Consider the following 21,852-nt stretch of genomic DNA (forward strand, 5'->3'; position numbering starts at 1 on the left):
ACCCATCAATATAATCCTTAGTAAGCACAAACTTCTCCGATAAAGTGTAGTTTGGAGAATTCAAAGAGATAATAGGACTATCATGCTTGGGTGAAATAACAACAATTTCATGTTTAACATAAGGAACTATAGCAAGTTCATCTCCGTAAGCATAATTCATATTGGCATCTTGGCCACAAGCATCATCAAAAAGGGATATTTCAAGAGAATCATCTGGATCATAATAATCATAATAGCAATCATCCTTCGGTAAGCACGAAGGGGAATTAAACAATGTATGAGTTGAAGAGTTACTCTCATTAGAAGGTGGGCACGGGTAGCTAATCCGCTCTTCCTCCTTTTGTTCTTCGCAGTCATCGTCATCTTTTTCATCCAATGAGCTCACAGTTTCATCAATTTCTTCTTCCATAGCTTCCCGCAAAATATTAGTCTCTTCTTGGACAGCGGAGGAGTCCTCAATATATAGTTTAACATAGGCATTAGAAGCATAACTATCATAACAATATTCAAGTATGGCAAAAATTTCAGATTTATAGAGAGTTGCATCATACTTTTCAATCAAAGAAGCAATCTCATAAGCACCCTTAAAAGCAACAAATTCTTCAATTTGTTGAACATCATAGTAATTATAAACACCCTTAACATACGAGGATACGATTCCATTATCACTAGACAAGCATTGATAGGGAAGGTGTTTCTTAGGGTTTTCAGAACAATAAGTAAAATCATATAGTTCACATAAAGTCCAAGCATAGCATTGCAAACGATGAATTTGATCCAGTAAAAGTTTCCCTTCTTCAGATATATGGTGTCGCACATAACGAGCATGCTCATCTAAAGATTTGCCCTCAACTAAGCTAGTTGGGGTTTCAGCACGAGCACAAAGGGATAAAAAATGATCCAAGTAAAAAGCTTCAGGAGTGTGATAGATTTTGAGTGGTTCTTCAACCATTGGTGTAGTAGGTACAACTAATTGTTTTGGTATTTTGCGTTTCCTACCCATAACTAAAGATAGAAAACAACTTAGAACAGCAAATAAAAATTACTTAGTGATAAAGCAAACAAGCACACACGAGAATATTCACTCCACACTATGACTCCCGGGCAACGACGCCAGAAAAAGGTCTTGATAACCCACAAGTGTAGGGGATAATTGTAGCCTCTTTCGATAAGTAAGAGTGTCGAACCCAACGAGGAGCTAAATGTAGAACAAATATTTTCTCAAGTCCTACCTGCCACTGATACGACTCTCCGCACACTTAGTGTTTGCCTTACCTAGAACAAGTATGAAACTAGAAGTACTTTGTAGGTGTTGTTGGATAAGTTTGCAAGATAATAAAGAGCACGTAAATATAAACTAGGGGCTGTTTAGATAAAGATGCAATAAAGTAAATATAGCGAGTGTGGAAAAGTGGTGGTAGGAGTTGTGAAAGTGTCCCTAAGCAATTGACTACTTTACTAGACAGATAGCAAGTTTTATGTAGGAGAGGCATAAGCTAACATACTTTCTCTTCTTGAATCATATTTACTTATGATTGGAACTCTAGCAAGCATCCGCAACTACTAAAGATCATTAAGGTAAAACCCAACCATAGCATTAAAGTATCAAGTCCCCTTTATCCCATACGCCACAACCCCCTTACTCGGGTTTATGCTTCTGTCACTCAAGCAACCCACTATAAGCGAATCATGAGCGTATTGCAACACCCTACAGCGGGAATCCCTCATGCTTGCACGACACGGAGGGCAAAATAGGACAGCAACATAACCACAAGCAAATTAAACCAATCATAGCAATTCATCAATCACCGATAGGACAACGAAAATCTACTCAGACATCATAGGATGGCAACACATCATTGGATAATAATATGAAGCATAAAGCACCATGTTCAAGTTGACGGTACAGCGGGTTGCGGGAGAGTGGACCGCTGAATATTGATGGGGGAAGGTGATGGAGACGTTGGTGAAGATGATGGAGGTGTTGGTGTAGATCGCGGTGATGATGATGGCCCCCGGCAGCGCTCCGGCGCCACCAGAAGAAAGGGGGAGAGAGCCCCCCTTCTTCTTCTTCTTCCTTGACCTTCTCCCTAGATGGGAGAAGGGTTTCCCCACTGATCCTTGGCTTCCATGGCGTGGGAGGGGCGAGAGACCCTCCGAGATTGGATCTATCTCTCTGTCTCTCTCTGTTTCTGCGTTCTGGAATTCTGCCCTGGCACCGTTTCTTTTATATCCGGAGATCCGTAACTCTAATTGGATTGAAACCTTCGCCTAGATATTTTTCCAAAAATTAGCTTTCTTGCGGCCAAAGAGGGCATCAACCGCCTTACGAGGGGCTCAGGAGGGTGGGGGGTGCGCCCACCTGGAGTGGGCATGGGCCCCTGTCTCGTGGCCACCTCGAGCACCGTCTCGCGTTGATTTTACTTCCCAAAAATCACAAATATTCCAAAATAATTCTCCGTCCGTTTTTATCCCGTTTGGACTCCGTTTGATATGGGGTTTCTGCGAAACATAAAAGATGCAACAGATAGGAACTAGCACTGGGCACTTGATCAATATGTTAGTCCCAAAAATTAGTATAAAAAGTTGCCAAAAGTATATGAAAGTTGAATAATATTGGCATGGAACAATAAAAAATTATAGATACGACGGAGACGTATCAGTCGTGTATCATCCGACCCCGGCAAGATACTGTTTCGGAGACACAAACGGTTCCGGAATCGAATCAGCATCCCCCTCCACGGGAGGGGAGATGGCTATTCCGGTGGCGACCTCTACTAATGCAGATGCGCCGAACATGCTGATGGATGCTTTGCAAAGTGCGTCCATCTTGGAGGGGCATCGTACCCTGATGGGTACGGTGGTTGAGAAGGTTCAGTTCCCTAAGAGCGACTGAATGAAGCCTTCACGAACCTAGTAACAGGCTTCAAGGTATGTGATGTACTGTCTTTAGCCGCTTTCCATATGAAAAATCTGCCTGTATATAGATAGTAGCCCCTGAGACTCTGTTTGACCCATGAAGGAGGGCGAACAGAGGATCTATAGATATCCGCAGGAAATAACATACTTATCTTTTTGACAAAAAACAGGCTTCACTGTTAGCGGTGACCGCTCAGGTCGCTAAAGTTTCCGAACTAAAGCAGAAACTGCAGCTAGTCAATGAGGATAATATTTGTATTAATAAGCGGCTCGACAAGGTGCAGGGTATCTTTTTCAAGTACTCCATATATAATTGAATTAGTTTGCAAATGCTAAGTTGGAGCTTAAACGCTGCTATATGCATAATTGCAGAGGGTGCTGCTGAGGTCGAGACCCTCAGGAGTGACCTTGCCCGTGCGAAGTAGCAGGCAAGGGTGAGCGATGCGGCCGCTGAGAAAACAGTTGCTGATTTGAAGGCCGAACAGGCCACCCGGCGCCAGTTCGAGGAGCGAGTATCCAACGTTGAGCAAGAGCTCAAGGACACCACTCGTAAGTGCGAGCTCCTTGACGAGGAGAATAAAGCTAAGGCGGCTGAACTTGCCAAGGCCTTTCAGGAAACCCAAGAGGCGAGGTCCGAATCCCGAGCAGCTCGCGAGGAGATCCGACAGGTTGGACAGATAGCGGCTGATAAACCCTTTCTTTTATAGTGTAAGTTTGGCGATCAGTGCTATGCCTTTCTTAATCGACTATGGAGTTCTCCAAACGCCTTTGCGGATCTTTCGAAGAGCGTCGCCGATGCTGCGCAATTCTACCGAGCCCAAGAGGGGCATGCGATGGAGAAGCTGTTCTGGTCGCAGTTTGCGACGCAGGAGCGCTTGACACTGCTGAACAACCAAATGGCACAGTGGGCCAAGCTACATAAGATGTCCGGAGCGGCCATGAAGGAGGTCATAGTCGGGTTGTGGCCAGTCGAACCCGTTCCGAGCAGCTATTTTGGCCTAGTGCAGCGACTCATCGATGTCATGCCCCGAATAGATGCAATCAAGCAGTCAGTGTGCATAGAAGGTGCACGGATGGCCTTCGCCCGCGTCAAGATGCACTGGGCGAAGATGAAGGTTGCCATTATCGCGGTTGAGGGTCCTCTCGAAGGCAAGGACCACCGCACGCCGGAGTGCTATTTAGACGACGTCCTAGAGGGTGCTTGCTTGATAGAGGGCCAATGCTCAAAGGATATTATATTCGAATGAGTGTATCCGAAAGACCCGGCCGTGTTTATTATATATATTAAGGCTTTGTGATATATTTATGACATTGTCTGAAAGTTCTTTCCTCCTGTGCGGCCATTTTTGTATTTCTGAGAGTTTTCCAGTTGTCGGCTTCGGCCCCCACGTAGATGCTACGGGGGTGTTTGGAATGGCACATGAGCACTCTTGTCCCAACGTCTTGGTCTGCAACGGAGGTGTCAGTGCGGCGAACTAGGCAATCAGACTATATGGCTTTACCACTCTCACTTAGCCATAGGAGTTTGATGACGGGGCTATAAAATAGCCCCTGGTACGTATGCGGCTATCCGAATGCAGATGCGTTATGTACATGACCTGAAAAATGGTCCTTCGTTTAATATGGAAAAAAATCGTTAAAGATTTAGTAAGTCGTCGAGTGGCTGACCTGCTCTCGCCACATCATGACAGTCAGTTTTCAGCTTTCTCTACTGAGGTGCTTGGCCTGACAAACCAGAAACACAATCGCAGTAGTTCTCCCTTTATTACCCTAGCCGAACAAACGGTACGTAAGGTAGCAAACACAGGAGCCGGGCAACCCAACTATTGACCAAAGACATGATTCGGAGCCAATGCATATAATGCCAAGTTCTGGACGCCGAAGTGTGCTACAAAGTTGTTCGGGCTTTTGTTTGGCGGCACATATGTGGCTGTATAGAGCCCCTGGCAATGGGTGTCGAGGTATGTGAGTGAGAAAACTAGGGAGACGAAGTACAGTTTTATGAATAAAGTTGATACCGAAAAATTATCCCCACTAGGATCTGATTGATACGTCAAAACATGATCTTACAAAGGGTACCATAAGCACCAAAGCCATTTTACATGCCAGGGGTCTAATAATAAGGACAAAAGCTCAATACAGGTCCTTTGAATAAGGTTTGGTATGAAGAGTCCTTTGGATATCCTGCCGCACGTCTGCGCCGCTTTCGCCTTGTAGAGAGAGGTTCCTTAAAAGGAATGGTATTCGGTTATCCGCACGCAACCGGGCTCGAAGAGATTCCTTGTAAGTCCGTAGGATATATAGGTTCGAATGCACCTATGGTAGGAGAGAAAAAGTAATCGAAGAAAGGTGGAAGGTCATACAGGGTCGAATCGTACTATAGACATGTATGTATTGTTCCTCCGTTGGTGCCCAAGGTATTTTGAGTGCGTAATGATGCATGCGCGGTACGCATTCCGTGGGTGTGTGTGGCGATCGATGGAGGCGAAACTACTAGTCTAGCTATGGAAGTACCGAGCCGTCAGCTTGCGGGACTGACCGAACTCTTTTAACAAAGTCCAGTGGCTTGATGGTCGATGAGGTGTGCGTCTTGATGGGGCCGCTCTGTACTTCGGCCGCGAGAGCCGCAGTGTGCTCCTCCATACGGAGGGAGCGTTCCGTGTTTCCATTGACTGTTATGACGCCACATGGACCGGGCATCTTGACCTTTAAATAAGTATAGTGCATGACCGCGTTGAATCGAGCGAAAGCAGTCCTTCCGAGCAGTGTGTGATAGCCACTACAGAAGTGGACGATATGAAGATCAAGTATTCACTGCGGAAGTTGTCTGGCGAGCCAAAGACGACTTCCAATGTTATTGAGCTCGAGCAACGGGCCTCTACGCGAGGTATTACTCCTTTAAAGGTAGTTTTAGTGGGCTTGATTCGTGACGGATCAATGCCCATTTTTCAGACAGTGTCCTGGTAAACGATGTTAAGACTACTGCCGTCGTCCATGAGTACTCGCATGAGGTGGAATCTGTCGATGATTGGGTCCAGGACCAAAGCTGCCGATCCTCGTGACGGATACTGGTCGGGTGACCCTTCCGATCGAAGGTGATTGGACACGCCGAGCATGGGTTGAATTTTGGGGTGACCGACTCTATGGCGTACACGTCCCTTAATGCGTGCTTGTTCTCCCGCTTGGGGATATGAGTGACATAGATCATATTCACCGTTTTGACCTTGGGGGGAAATTTCTTCTGCCCCTGTGTTCGATGGGTGAGGCTCTTCTTCGTCGTCCTCGTTGGGTGGCCTTTTCCCCTTGTGTTCGGCGTTGAGCTTGCCAGCCTATTTAAAGACCCAACAGTTTCTGTTGGTGTGATTGGTAGGTTTATCGAGGGTGCCATGAATCTGGCAAGGTCGATCAAGTATTTTGTCCAAACTTGATGGACCATCTTTGCCTTCTTTGAATGGCTTCTTCCGTTAACCAGATTTGGGGCCACTAAATCCGGCGTTGTCCGCCGTGTCTTCGTTGTCATTTCGACGCTTGTGCTTGTTGCGTCGTGGCTTGCCATTGTCGTCCCTGGCTTCAGAGGTGCCTGGGTCGCTGGTACTATTGCTTCTACGAGCTAGCCAGCTATCTTCTCCCGTGCAAAAGCGGGTCATAAGTGCTGTGAGGGCTGCCATGGACTTCGGCTTCTCTTGGCCGAGGTGTCGGGCGAGCCACTCATCTCGGACGCTGTGTTTGAAGGCCGCGAGGGCTTCGGCGTCTGGACAATCCACAATCTGGTTCTTTTTATTAAGAACCTGGTCCAGAGCTTCCGGGCTGATTTGCCGGGTTGCTGGATTATGTTACTAAGGTCATTGGTGTCTGGGGGCCGAACATAGGTACCTTGAAAGTTGTCTCTGAAGGCGTTCTCCAAGTCTTCCCAGCTACCAATAGAGTTTTCTGGGAGGCTGTTGAGCCAGTGCCATGCTGGTCCCTTAAGTTTTAGAGGGAGGTACGTGATGGCATGTAAGTCATCACAGCGAGCCATGTGGATGTGGTGAAGAAAATCTTCAATCCATACTGCGGGATCTGTTGTGCCATCGTATTATTCAATGTTCACGGGTTTAAACCCTTCTAGGAACTGGTGCTCCATCACCTCATCGGTGAAGCATAGGGTGTGGGGCTCCTCTATATTAGGCGACGTCGCGACACAGTTCGGATGAAGTCCGTATGTGGTTTTAGGCCCAGGTGAGGTTGTGCTTGTCGCGCCGGGCTTAATGGCCGTCTTCTCGTGCTGGTGCATGCCCCCTTGATCCATAGATTGATCTGGTATGACCGGATCTATTGTCCAGGTCTTGTCGCAGGTCATACGTGTATCCTGCAGCCGCTGTCTCTCTGCCTCTAGGGCGAGGTGTTTCGGTCTGGTGTTCGTCTTGAGTTGTCGCTCTGTCCCGGCCACGAGGTGGTCGGTTAGTTCCATCCGTAGCGTTACGTGCTGTCGGTATAGGTTCCAGGGCATCGTCGTTGAATTGGGATAGCAGCCTGCGCTTTGGGTAACTCTTAGAAGGGTGCTCGAGGCAGTATACCTCGGCTGCAAGAACATTAGTCCATCTGTCATTGAGTAAATCCTGATCAACTTGAAGTTGCTGCCACTTCTTTTTCAGGCTTCTTGCCATGGCTATTAGCGGGCTCTTAAAGCGCTCTTGTTTGAGGGGTTCCTCTGGTATGATGAAGTCTTCGTCGCTGAGGCTCTCACCCTCTTCGGAGACCGGTAGGTAGTTACTATCCTCCGAGCCCTCGTCCTCCACAGGATCATCGGGGTTAACTTGCCCAGCCTCCCAATCATCCTGTTTGGATGTTGGCTCGATAGGGGCTTCTTGGTCTTCGGCATTCTCCGGAGTATTATTGTCTCCGGTGCCGGTATTGCTGTCTTTTTCACGATGCAATTTCGAGCAGCATCGCTGACGTCGACGCTTTGGTGGTCCCTCAAGAGGCTTGTCCTCGATGGGACCCTTCCCACCATTGCCGTCATACTCTTTAGGTGTGTCCACCATGTACACATCCTATGTGGAAGTGGCCGTCCAGCATCCGGTGAACGACGGGTTTCTGGCTTTGCTCCTCGTCGGCATCGTCGTCCATACCGTCAATGTCTTCGGAGGCGTAATAGAGCATGTCGGTCAAGTCTTCGACAGTAGCTATGAAGTGGGTGGTGGGTGGGACATAAAAATCCCCGCTCTTAGCCCATAGTATGGGCTGGGAGTAGTTAGGAAGTGATTCTTCTGTAATGGCGAGGAATTGGATTAAGTCCAGGGCTTCATTTAAAAGCGAGGTTTGGACGAGGAAGCAAGAGTCCGTGGAGTTGGGCGGGACGGAAGTTCCCTGGCCGAGCTCGCATAACACGGACCTTGAGAGTTTGGAGCTGGTGTTTGGGGGTGAGTCTGGCTTCATGTTGATGATGGGAGCCTGGCGTGACTCCGGGCCTGCCGGTGAAACGATCCCCTCCGTCTCTCTGGTGTTATGCCCTATGGCTGCGGAGAGTCTAGCGGGCTCTAAACTCCCGTCTTGAGACTCCGTGATGTGTTCTGGATCTAAGGCCAGAGCTATGGTCGAGGCTGCAAACCCTTGGAAGATCAAGTCTCCTCGGATATCAGTGACATAGTTTAGGTGTCCAAAACTGATTTGATGACCAGGGGCGTAGCTATCGATTTGCTCCAGATAGCCGATCAAATTGGCATGCAGTGCAAAGCCGCCGAATACGAAGATTTGGCCAGGAAGAAAAGTCTCCCTCAAGGCGGCATTGTTGTGGATGATTGACAGAGCCATCAAGCCTTCTAGCGACGACACGGTGGAACTCTCAATGAAAGCACCAATGTCGGTGTCAAAATCGGAGGGGGTCCCGAACTGTGCGTCTAAGGATCAAAGGTAACTGGAGGCAGGGGACACAATGTTTACCTAGGTTTGGGCCCTCTTAATGGAGGTAATACCCTACTTGCTGCTTGATTGATGTTGATGAGTATAGGGGTTACAAGAGTTGATCTACCTCGAGATTGTAATGTCTAAACCCTAGATGTCTAGCCTGTATGATTATCCTGCACCTACGAACTAAACCCTCCGGTTTATATAGACACTGGAGGGACCTAGGATTGTACAAAGTCGGTTTACAGAGAACGGAACATGCAAAATCCGAACACCAAGCTTGCCATCCACACAAAGGAGAGTCCCATCCGGACACGAGGGAGGGCCTTCTATCTTGTATCTTCACGGCCCATCAGTCCGACCCATATCGCATAGCCCGGACGCCCGAGGACCCCCTAGTCCAGGACTCCCTCAGTTTGGGACACACTTGTTTGAAATTTGGAGAAAGTTACAAACTTTGCCCCCATCTATAATTTCGGTCATATTGCGGGCCGGGGGTAGGACAGTAATCTCAGGTGTCCCAAATAGTGGGCGGGATAGATTTTGGCCGAGCGCATGGTTGTTTAGGCGCCCACGGTGTATCAATTCTTATCGAAGGCGGTTGAGACTGGCGTCTTGGTGAAGTTACAAGCCTACCCCGGTTTAGACCTTTGGACATCGGGCCGATAGGCTACATGGCTCAGAGTCAGGACAATAATTTCCTACCACCAAACATTAGTCTCGCGTGGTTTTGGGCGACCATAGGCTTATCTGGCGCTTCGTTCAATATTTGGGAGCAGAAGCATTAACGTTTGCAGTTCTCTTGAATTGAACTTTCAGGATTTGTCGAACATCAAAAATCTTGACTCTTGAAAATCCTAAAACTATGATTATTTCGAAATGGAGGGGGTACATTTTGAATATACATTGTACATGAGTATATATTAAAAAAATATGCAGCTTAGCTCAATTCATGAACGGTTCCGGATATAATCTCCTTGGTTGCAAAAAAATAGTTAGACATGCATATGAATATATAGCATGTTCAAACGCGCAACAAAGATTGATGCCCGCTTTTAGATCTGATTTACAAATGCCATTATCTTGAATTCAAATAGATGAATGCACTTCCTATGAATTTGAATCTTCAAAACCACCTTTATGTTGAATTGAACATGTATTCTATTTCATAGCTAGCAATTTGGAATGTATCCATCTATGTGACAAATGTATGAAGTGCTTAACACTAACAACATGGAGTGCACTAATTAATGTTTATATATGAATTGCAAAAGCTATGCATTGTCTGTATTTCAAACCACTCTCACTCTATGGATCGCTAATATGAAATAAACCCATACACATGCTCGAATTTGATAGAGTATGGGTGTCTGATAGACCAATGTTTGTTCATACGGAAATTGCAAAATTCATGATCTCATCCAGAAAAACTAATGCAATTTATATTTTAATTTAATGTGTAGAACCGCCTTTTACGCATAGATGCACTATGCTGCGGCCCATCCTCACACACGCGCTATATCTCTCTCTCTATTTGATGCATAAGTGCACACACTTTATATATATTAGCATTCCTCTCTCACACATGCTCACACTCTCACGTGGGGTGTCTCACACACACACACTCTATATATATCTCCCCCTCTCTCACTTGCTAATACGTACCACTCTTTTCACTAATCTCAGTTGGAAAACACTATTTCTCTCACAAGCATATACACACACACGCACGGTCTCTGCTGGCCCACTATATGCACATATATGTGCCTAAGTGTCTCCCGCACGCATATTATCTTAGGCCTCTCTCGCACACATTACCGCCCAACACACCTCTCTCTTGTTTGTGGGTATGATTCCATCAGATCATTTGGTAAGATATCCCTAAATTTTTAGGCTGGATGGTAATACTAGGCAAGGTTTTACCCAAGTCTGGGCCCTTGCAGTTGAGGAAAAAGCCTACTCCTGATACGGTATATTTGTTATGGGTGTGTACAAAGTACACGTGAATACCATGCATTGTGTGTGTATGTATAATATTGACGAACTAGCCCCCAGTCTTATATAACATACTCGGGGCCTATGGTTACAAATCATATATAGTTGACTTATCATCAGTTGGGATAGAGTGCTCCACGACTCTGGTAGCATCGTCTTGTTCGCTGAGTCCTCCATGGGCTTCGTATAACGCGTCTCGGTCCAACCTATGTGGCGCGGGATGGTACTGACCCATGAGTCCTCACGTCGACCCACCACAACTAGAAATGATGTACCCACCACACCCCACAGACAATCGGCCACTAAGAAATTAAAGCATATACAATATTACAAAGTTATACGCCGTACATGAAATTTAATTGCACGGTGCATCGAATAATATTTGTTCCTCATTGTGAATGTTTATATCTTCTCCCTAAAAAGTAGTCACGGAAAAGAGAAAAGAAGGGCATATCTCTCTTTGTTTCCACCACACACCCCTGTCTCTACACCTATTTCACGTACGCACACAAACTATCTCTCGACCCTCTAAAAGTATGCGCCTGACACATTCACGCGTGACGGTCACTGTATTTCAAGCAAAAGCACTATACGATCACTGGATTTCAGAATATGCTCATTACGGTCATACATTCTTGTGGTCATCATACGATATCTAGCTCACCATACGTCTGTGTATTCTGTTGATGACACTGACGGTCATTGTATTTGATGCGTGCTTCGTATTTTGTTGACTACACTTATGGTCATTGTATTTGAAGCGAAAGCATGATATGGTCACTGGACTTCAGAATAAGCTCATTACGACCATATACATTTTGTGGTGCTAACCAACCTGTGATTGGATGGTTAGGAGGACAGTGGTATCCCTAGCCCACTAGGGTTAAAGTCCTGGTGCTCGCGTTTATCCTGGATTAGTTTCAGTATTTTTGGCGACGTGCATTCAGTGGGAGAAGATGTTCCCCTCGACTACGAGGCTCCTATGGTTACTTCATAAAATCTCAAAATGATATATGCTAGCTCACACTCTCGAAGGTGCTCATAGGGGTAGGGTGTGTGTATACGTGCTTATAGCGGTGAGTGTTTTGCGCGTATATATGAGCGCTTGCGTCTGTACTGTGTTAAAAAACATGTCATGATTATATAGTCATTGGCTCACCATACAACTCTGTAATTTGTTGATGACACGATTAATTGACCAGTCAAACATTCCACGGTGGGCAACTAGTGTTGCACCATCAGTGCACGTGACCATGGGGCCCGCCTGTCAGCGCGTATATGAAAGAAAGAAATGGTAGCTTGCATCTGTACTATGTTAATTAAATACATTTTATGGTTATTTAAAAAAATACATTTTATGGTGATCATACGGTCACTGGCTCACCATACAGCTCTATAGTTTATTGATGAAATGATTAATTGACCAGTCAAACGGTTCACGTTCACTAACGCACATTATCATAGGGCCCACCTGCTAGCGCGTATATGAAAGACAGAAATGCTAATAAATTACTGGTCGCTGGGGATTCAAAGCTGTGAGACTTCTGGTTGGCAACCCGCATGCCCTAACCGCAGCGGACAAGGTCGCCCTGTGATGATATGCTGAGCCAGCAATTTTAATTGCACGCATGCATGAGCCACCGTGGTGAATACAAACACAACACACATGCGCACAAACACGCCCACAACGCCCACATGCATCGATGCAATAATCACACGTACACATGCACACACACAACACTCGCACGAACACACGCATGCATGCATGCGTCCAACACTGACACGTACACATGCAAGCACGAACACACGCACACACGCACACATGAATGCAACACTGAAACGTACACATGCATGCACACAACACTCGCATGCCTGCATGCACACAACACATGATGCAAGACACACGCTCAACCTGTACGTGCATGTACCCTTTGCTAAGGACATGGATTGTTATGGGTATTAATCAATCTTATCTGTGATAAGCAGAACAATGATGTTTGCAGCAGTCTTTATGAATCATAATGTATTGAACGGGCTATCAACGTATACATGAAAATTTTAAAATTCACTTACATTATATATTAGGCTTATCAACCTACATGAATTAGATGACGTCACACTTAATGAACAATCATCGGTTTATGAAATGCCCAAAAGCTCCTCTGTCGTGCGCTACCTGCGTTGGGTCACTGACATACAGGCCAGGTACCCAATGAGCCCACATGTCAGTGGAAGAATGGTGCGGTGTCGTACGTCAGAGTCGAGGGCGCCACTCGCTGCACGCCCGGCTGAACACGCGGCCTTGCCGCATTTAAACGCCTCCATGAAACCCGTGTGGAAGCCGAGAAACCCACTCCGTCCACACGCTTGTTCATGACTAGACCGACATTAAACACAACACCGACCGAGCTCCTCCCGTCCGTCGTCTATTTAATCTCCTATTTAAACGCAGCCAAACGCCGGCCAAGAATCGCACACCTTCGCCGCTCCCCTATTTCCTCCTTCACCATTTTCTCCACTCTTACAATGGCTTCTGAAGAGTAGTTATCCAACATCCAAGCCGGCTGGGTGGCCCGCTGAGCCTGCCAGATACGAGCTATGCAGCTTGCTGATCCACCTCGCTCCCCTCGCCCGACGGGGCCAGTTGTCACCCCAAGCCGCCGTTTTTCATTCAGCAACTCGCCGCTCCAGGCCAGCATGACGAGGAGCGACGAGTTTCTCCATGTTGACACAACGGGGAGCACGAGCACCGTCGTTGCCGTCCATGCCGCCGCCTCGTACCGCACTTCCCATGTCTGCAACCGTGTCTCCTATGTCTGTGCCCGAGACTCCCATGCGTGCGGCCATGCCATGCAAGCAGAGACAGAAGCCGGGTGCGCCGAGTGCAACGAATCGATGGCCAACGCCTCCGCCTCGCCGCCACCATCAAGGATAAGTAGAACACGTGAGGTCGCCGCCGCTTGGGTCCCAAGAAGGCCACCGCCAGTCGGTCAGAATGCGGCCGGCTCAGGCAGCGAAGTGGGACAAAGAAAGCACAACTCGTGTGCATGAGCACCCACGCTTTACCTCGTTCATCGGTGGCAAATGCACGAGTGGACAAAATGGTCGCCAATATTTTTGCTACCCCGGGCAAGACCCAAACAACCCCTTCCAGCCTCACCACTCCCAGCACATTCAAATTCCTTGTTCACCGTGAAATTTTTCCATGTGTTGTTTTCATGGATAATTTGCCGTGTGAAAACAAATTTAAATATGAATGAATAATCGGTGTCTGCGGTTGAGGGAGTCCTGGATTAGGGGATGTCCGGATAGCCGGACTACCATCATCAGCCGAACTATCATCGGCCGGACTATCATCATCGACCGGACTCCAAGACTATGAAGATACAAGATTGAAGACTTCGTCCCGTGTCCAGATGGGACTTTCCTTGGCGTGGAAGGCAAGCTTGGCGATACGGATACGTAGATCTCCTACTATTGTAACCGACTGTATGTAACCCTAGCCCTCTCCGGTGTCTATATAAACCGGATGGCTCTAGTCCGTAGGACACAACAACAACCATTACAATCATACCATAGGCTAGCTTCTAGGGTTTAGCCTCCTTGATCTCATGGTAGATCCACTCTTGTAAACATCCACAATATCAATATCAATCAAACAGGACATAGGGTTTTACCTCCATCAAGAGGGCCCGAACCTGGGTAAAACATCGTGTCCCTTGTCTCCTGTTACCATCCGCCTAGACGCACTGTTCGGGACCCCCTACCCGAGATCCGCCGGTTTTGACACCGACATTGGTGCTTTCATTGAGAGTTCCTCTGTGTCGTCACCGATAGGCTTGATGGACTCTTAAATCGACAACGACGCAGTCCTGGGTGAGACTTTTCTCCCTGGACAGATCTTCGTATTCGGCGGCTTCGCACTGCGGGCCAACTCACTTGGCCATCTGGAGCAGATCGAAAGCTACGACCCTGGCCGTCAGGTCAGGTTTGGAAGCCTAAAATTCATGGCCAATATCCGCGGGGACTTGATCTTCGATGGATCTGAGCCACAACCGAGCGTGCCGCGCTGTCATGATGGGCACGACCTAGCTCTACCGCCGGACAGCACCTTGGAGGCCGCACACGAATCCGCTCCGACCCATAGTCCGGAGCCAATCGCTCAGATCGAGGACGGATGGCTGGACACCGCCTCGGGAGCTGCAAATTCTACGGTGATGGAGCCGAACACTTACCTTGTCCCGCATAAAGCTCATGACTCCGAGGTGCCGGACTCTCTGCCGGACTCCGAACCTCCTGCGCCCCTGCCAGTCGAATCCGACTGGGCGCCGATCATGGAATTCACCGTTGCGGACATCTTTCAGCACTCACCCTTCGGTGATATCTTAAATTCGCTGAAGCATCTCTCGCTATCCGGAGAGCCCTGGCCGAACTACGGCCAGGATGGTTGGGACGCGGACGACGAAGAAATTCAGAGCCCACCCACCACCCACTTCGTAGCCACCATCGACGATCTAACCGACGTACTCGACTACGACTCCGAAGACATCGACGGTATGGACGACGATGCCGGAGACTATCAAGAACCAGTGCCTACAGGACACTGGAAGACCACCTCGTCATACGACATATATATGGTGGACACCCCAAAAGATGGGGACGGCGAAGAAGCAACGGAGGCCGATTCCTTAAAGAAACAGCCCAAGTGCCGAGATCAGCGGCGCCCCTCTAAATCCCGCCACAGCAAGAATAGAGATTCCGGCACAGGAGATAATAACACCCCAGAAAGTGCCGAAGACAACCCCCTCCAGCACGATCCAGCGCAGGAGGAGGCAGAAGCAAGCCCTCACGAGAGGGCGGCAGACGAAGAGGTCGAGGATGATAATTACTTACCTCCCTCCGGAGACGAGGCAAGCCTCGACGACGACGAATTCGTCATGCCTGAGGATCCCGTCGAACAAGAGCGTTTCAGACGCAGGCTAATGGACACGACAAACAGCCTAAAGAAAAAGCAGCAACAGCTTCAAGCTGATCAAGACCTACTGGCCGACAGATGGACCGAGGTCCTCGCGGCCAAAGAGTATGAACTCGAACGCCCCTCCAAAAGTTACCCAAAACGCAAGTTGCTCCCCCGACTAGAGGAGGAAGCGTACAAACCTGCATCACCAGCGCACAATACGGCAGACCGACCACCTCGTGGCCGCGACAGAGAGGCGTGCAAGCCCTCCACCAAAACCGTACCCCGGCACCGCTCAAAAAGCATGAAGCCACGGGGGAACGCGCCGGACTTGCGGGATATATTGGAGGACAAGGCAAGACAATCCAGATCTATCTATGGATCACGTGGGCGCCCCAAGACCCACGATGAATACCGTCGCGCCGGATACAACTACTCCGGCCGGGCCGAACACAGTAGACAACGCTCTCTCGAGCTACATCGCGATATTGCTCAATACAGAGGCGCCGCGCACCCACTATGCTTCACTGACGAAGTAATGGATCATCAAATCCCTGAAGGGTTTAAACCCGTTAATATCGAATCCTACGATGGCACAACAGACCCCGTGGTTTGGATTGAGGATTATCTCCTCCATATACATATGGCCCACGGCGATGATCTTCACGCCATCAAATATCTCCCGCTCAAGCTTAAAGGACCAGCTCGGCATTGGCTTAACAGCCTGCCCGCAGAGTCAATTGGATGCTGGGAAGACCTGGAAGCCACATTCCTCGACAACTTCCAGGGCACGTATGTGCGACAACCGGACGCAGATGACCTAACCAACATAATCCAGCAGCCAGACGAATCGTCCAGGCAATTCTAGACACGGTTCTTAACAAAGAAATATCAAATCGTCGACTGTCCGGATGCAGAGGCCCTCGCTGCCTTCAAACATAACATCCGCGACGAGTGGCTGGCCCGGCACCTAGGACAGGAAAAGCCGAAATCCATGGCAGCCCTCACATCACTCATGACCCGCTTCTGTGCGGGAGAGGATAGCTGGCTAGCTCGCAGCAACAACCTCATCAAAAACACTGGCAGTCCGGATACCAAGGACCGCAATGGCGGGTCGCGTCGAAACAAAAACAAACGCCGCATTAACGGCGACAACAATGAGGATACGGCAGTCAACGCCAGATTCCGAGGCTCCAAGGCCGGTCAACGGAAGAAGCCATTCAAAAGAACCACTCCGGGCCCGTCCAATTTGGACCGAATACTCGACCGCTCCTGTCAAATACATGGAACCCCCGAAAAGCCAGCTAACCACACCAACAGAGATTGTCGGGTATTCAAGCAGGCAGGCAAATTAATCGCCGAAAACAATGACAAGGGGCTACACAGCGATGACGAGGAAGAGACCTGGCCGCCGAACAACAGAGGACAAAAGGGATTCCCCCCTCAAGTTCGGACGGTAAACATGATATACGCAATGCATATACCCAAGAGGGAGCGGAAGCATGCACTAAGGGACGTATACGCGATGGAGCCAGTCGCCCCAAAATGCAACCCATGGTCCTCTTGCCCGATCACTTTCGATCGAAGAGACCATCCGACCAGTATCCGCTATGGCGGATTCGCCGCATTGGTTTTAGACCCAATCATCGATGGATTTCACCTCACGAGAGTCCTGATGGACGGCGGCAGTAGCCTGAACCTGCTTTATCAGGATATAGTGCGAAAGATGGGCATAGACCCTTCAAGGATTAAACCTACAAAGACAACCTTCAAAGGCGTCATACCAGGTGTCGAGGCCAGTTGTACAGGCTCAGTTACACTGGAAGTGGTCTTCGGATCCCCGAATAATTTCTGAAGCGAGGAGTTAATCTTCGACATAGTCCCATTCCGTAGTGGCTATCACGCTCTGCTCAGACGAACCGCGTTCGCAAAATTCAACACGGTGCCGCATTATGCAAACCTTAAGCTCAAGATGCCAGGCCCTCGTGGATTCATCATGGTCAATGGAAACACGGAACGCTCCCTCCGAACGGAGGAACATACAGCGGCTCTCGCGGCAGAAGTACAGAGCAGCCTTTTAAGGCAATTTTCGAGTTCGGCCGTTAAACGACCGGACATGGCCAAACGCGCCCGGAGCAACATCAACCAAGACCACCTGGCACATTCCGAGCACCCTCAACCCCAGCCCTCGCACAATTAACTCTGTCCGGCGGCGAACCTGCCGAACTCATGATGCAACAGCCAGGGAGGGACAAAGGCTGCAACGAACACTCAGGTGGTCTCCATTACGAGCATTAAATTTGTTAAATACACCATTCCGCGGCCTTCCCCTGGAGGGAGACGCCTTTAATTTGTCCAATCCCTTGCTTTCCGCACTATTTGTATCATTCCGCACTCATAGCAAATCTTCTCGAATAAAATGCAGCACTTTTTGCCCATAATTTCATTACCTTATATATATATGTTCATTTACGACATGTTGCATCCGTACATTTTGGTACGGCCAAATACACCAGGGGCTTATGTTCCCCGCATTATGGTGTGATAAAGTCCGCACACTTCCACAAGTGCGGCACCCCGAACTTATAGCATTATATGAATCGGCTCCGAATCATGTCTTGGGTCAATAGTTGGGTTTGCCCGGCTCCCATGTTTGGCACCTTACGTTCCGTTCTATCGGCTAAGGTAGCACTGGGAGAACCACTGCGATTGCGCCCCGGTTGAGCCGGGTTAGCGCCTCACTGGAGAAAGCTAAAACTGACTGTCATGATAAGGCGAGAGACTGGTCGCTGTTCGAGAGGTCTTTTCGGGTCCTTAAAGACCTACGCCGCTTCGAGCGAAGTACCGGATAATGTCTGACGAAGGCGTGGATAGCGCCCCGAATTCGGTCTTCCGAATACTAGGGGCTTCGCCGAAATTTAAAATTATAGAATTCTATGGCTAAGTGAGAGTGTTCAAGCACTATAAGTCTGGTTGCCTTGTTTGTTGTGTTGAGCGCCTCCCTAGATGGACCCAAAAATGGGAACAAGAGTGCTCAAGTTTACCCCGAACACCCCAGCACTCGTGGCATGGGGGCTGAAGCCGACGACTTGCCATCTCTCAGATTTAATAAACGGCCGCACAGAAGGTAATATTTTAAATTAACAAGCGTTGCTTAGCGCATATGAACAAAGTTTTCAGCGCACAGGATAACACATTGCGAATTTACTCAATAATTACATCCCTGGGGCACTCATCCGCAATCTTGCGGGCACCCTTCAGGACAGTCTTATAGTACATCTCGGGCGTACGATATTCCTTGCCCGCTGGTGGTGCGTCAGTGATTAGCTTCTCCGCATCCAGCTTGCCCCAATGCACCTTTGCGCGGGCAAGGGCCTGACGAGCACCTTCAATACAGGCGGAGCGCTTGATAACCTCCAACCCAGGGGCACGCATCCACCAACCGTCGCACGAGGACGAAGTAGCTCCCAGGCATGGCCTCTCCAGGCCACAGCCGGACTGTGAGGCCCTTCATGGCCTGCTCAGCCACCTTGTGGAGCTCGACCAGCTGCTTCAGCTGGTCGCTAGGGGGCACCGGATGGCCGGCCTCAGCATACTGAGACCAGAAGACCTTCTTTGTTGAGCTCCCCTCCTCGGCTCAGTAGAATGCGGCGACATCAGACACGCTGCGAGGCAGATATGCAAACGCCCCTGGAGAGCTCCGAATTCGGGTAAGTAACACGTAATTTACATTCACATGCTTGCTTTGCATGAAAAATGCCTTACCCGCCGCTATCTTACTCACCAACTCAATCTCCTGAAGGGACTTATGGGCATCGGCCTTGGCAGTTTTGGCACTTTCGAGAGCCGAGGCAAGCTCGGACTCTCGAGTCTTTGAGTCACGCTCCAAACTCTCATGCTTTTCCATGAGAGCCTGGAGCTCTTGCCGAACCACCGCCACCCGCGCCTCCTCCTTTTCTCGCTCTGCCCGTTCCGCGGCCGCATTGTATTCGGCCGCGGACACGGCCTCCTTCAGGGTCGCCACCTTGTTCGCGGCCCCTGCAGTACCCATGTTATCCTTGTTATTTTTTGTTGCAACCTAAATCCTTTTCTGTAAGGTACAAGTTCAAAGTGGTGTTACTCACCTTGTTTGTCCTGGAGTTGCTTCTTGGCGCGGCCGAGCTCTTGCTCGGACCGCTCGAGCTCCTGCTTCAAAGCACCGACCTCCGCAGTCAGTGCGGCAGAGGTCAGCAGCGCAGCCTGCAACCCATATTGACATAATTTTTAGCAACCCTGCGTATATCTTCTTTTTTTTCAGATCCTCAGTCCGGCTTTTCTTTCCGAACACCGAACCGAGCATCAGGGGCTACTGTCTATGCGGTATTACATTGCATATTTTTAACTTCTTACCTCAAAGCCTGATAGAAGGCTATTGCAGGCTTCGGTCAGCCCGCTCTTGGCAAGCTGTACCTTCTGAATCACCGCACTCATAATAGTGCGGTGTTCTTCCTCGATGGAAGCGCTCTGCAGCGCCTCCAACAAATTGTCCGGCGCCTCCGGTTGGACGGAAGCTGCCGGCGTCACGGTCTTGCCCTTCGTGCGAAGGGGCCGCCGGCCAGACTCCGGAACCACTGCGGGTTCTGATGTGGAGTCCGGCGCAAAGTCCGGGAGGCCGCCTTGTGGCGCCTCCGGAGCCTCCCCCTGATGGGTCCCTTCTTGGGATCCCACCTCGGCGTCCTCAGTGTCGCGAGGGGTGGAGGCGGTCGGGATGGAGTCTACATCCGACGGAGCCAACGACCCGCTCGATGAAGCGGGGAGATCATCATTGGCCGGACTACAGGCAGCATGCGGCATCAGAATGACACTATGTGACGCAGAAAAAGAAATTATAAATCATTCATGAATCCGGATACTTACGATCTCGCCGGAGGCCTGGCCCTTGAAGGCCATTCTTCCTCACCAACGTTGATGTTGGCGAAGCTGTCCGGGGGAATAGTCCTTCCCCTCTTGGACCCTTCGGCCTCCCCTGTTGGGGAAGCCTTCCTCTTCCTCTCTCCCTCCTTTGGGAGAGAGTCCTCTTTCTCCTCCTCGTTCTCGGGGGAGGAGTCCGCCCCGGAGTCGTCGGACACCTGAAAACGGGAACTCTTTCGAGCACCCGTGGCCTCCTTCTTGGCCTTCTTCTCCGGCACCACGTGCGGTGCCAGAACCAGCAGCCTCGCTAGATGGGCGTCTACTGGGTTTTCTGGCATAGGAGCCGGGCAGATAATCTGCTCCGCCTTCCTCATCCAGTCCCGTCAAAGGAATAGGGGAAATTAAAACCCGCATAGAGTCAAACTATGAAAAGCATGTGTCCCGTAAAGGGGTAGAATCACTTACCTCGTCGGCTTGGCGCTGCGAGCGAAATACGCGATCTTCAGTCGCGGATGCGGGGGCTTCGGGGCCCTTAAACAGCACCCTCCAGGCGCCTTCGTACGTCGTGTCGAAGAGCCCGCTCAGCGCCTGGTGCTGTTCCGGATTGAACTCCCACAGATTGAATGCCCGCTCCTGGCATGGGAGAATCCGGCGGACGAGCATGACTTGGACCACGTTAACCAGCCTGAGCTTCTTCACCAGCTTCTGGATACAGGCTTGGAGTCCCGTCAGCTCCTCCGAACTACCCCACAGCAAGCCCTTCTCTTTCCAGGAGGTGATCTGCATGGGGATACCAGATCTGAACTCGGGGGCCGCCGCCTACGTAGGGTCGCGCGGCTCGGTGATATAGAACCACCCCGATTGCCACCCCTTGACGGATTCCACGAAGGCCCCTTCGAACCAAAGGATGTTGGGCATCTTGCCCAACATGGCGCCTCCGCACTCCGCTTGAGTGTCCTTCACTACCTTCGGCTTGACATTGAAGGTCTTGAGCCACAAGCCGAAGTGGGGCTGGAATTAGAGGAAGGCCTCGCACATGACGATAAACGCCGAGATGTTGAGGATGAAGTTTGGCGCCAGATCATGGAAATCCAGGCCGTAGTAGAACATGAGCCCTCGGACAAAGAGGTGAAGTGGAAAGCCCAGTCCGCGGAGGAAGTGGGGAAGAAAAGCGACCCTCTCATGGGGCCTGGGTGGGGATGAGC

This window comes from Triticum dicoccoides, chromosome 1B (assembly GCF_002162155.2).
Source record: "Triticum dicoccoides isolate Atlit2015 ecotype Zavitan chromosome 1B, WEW_v2.0, whole genome shotgun sequence".
NCBI classification, from domain to species: domain Eukaryota; kingdom Viridiplantae; phylum Streptophyta; class Magnoliopsida; order Poales; family Poaceae; genus Triticum; species Triticum dicoccoides.